Below are 333 nucleotides of genomic sequence, written 5' to 3' on the forward strand. Positions count from 1 at the left end.
ATAATATTTATTTGTAATCCTTATGCAAAATAATATATGACTTGAACAACGTACATGGGGGCGTGTATACAATTAATAAATTTAGGTAGAGAAATATATTTTGAATCAATAATTTATAAGTTCACAACAGAATAGTCAGATTTTTATTGTCTATTAAATATTTTTTAGCGAATAACTATTATGTATTACTAGAATATAATAATAATTTTTTTTTTTTTTTTTTTTTTTATGTTACTTGAATGGTGTATACGTTTACACGGTGAATGTAAAATCAATTAATCAATTTATATAGAAAAATATATTATGAATTAATTATAAATAAGTTCCAATAAA

This window comes from Chrysoperla carnea, assembly GCF_905475395.1.
Source record: "Chrysoperla carnea chromosome X unlocalized genomic scaffold, inChrCarn1.1 SUPER_X_unloc_32, whole genome shotgun sequence".
NCBI lineage: Eukaryota > Metazoa > Arthropoda > Insecta > Neuroptera > Chrysopidae > Chrysoperla > Chrysoperla carnea.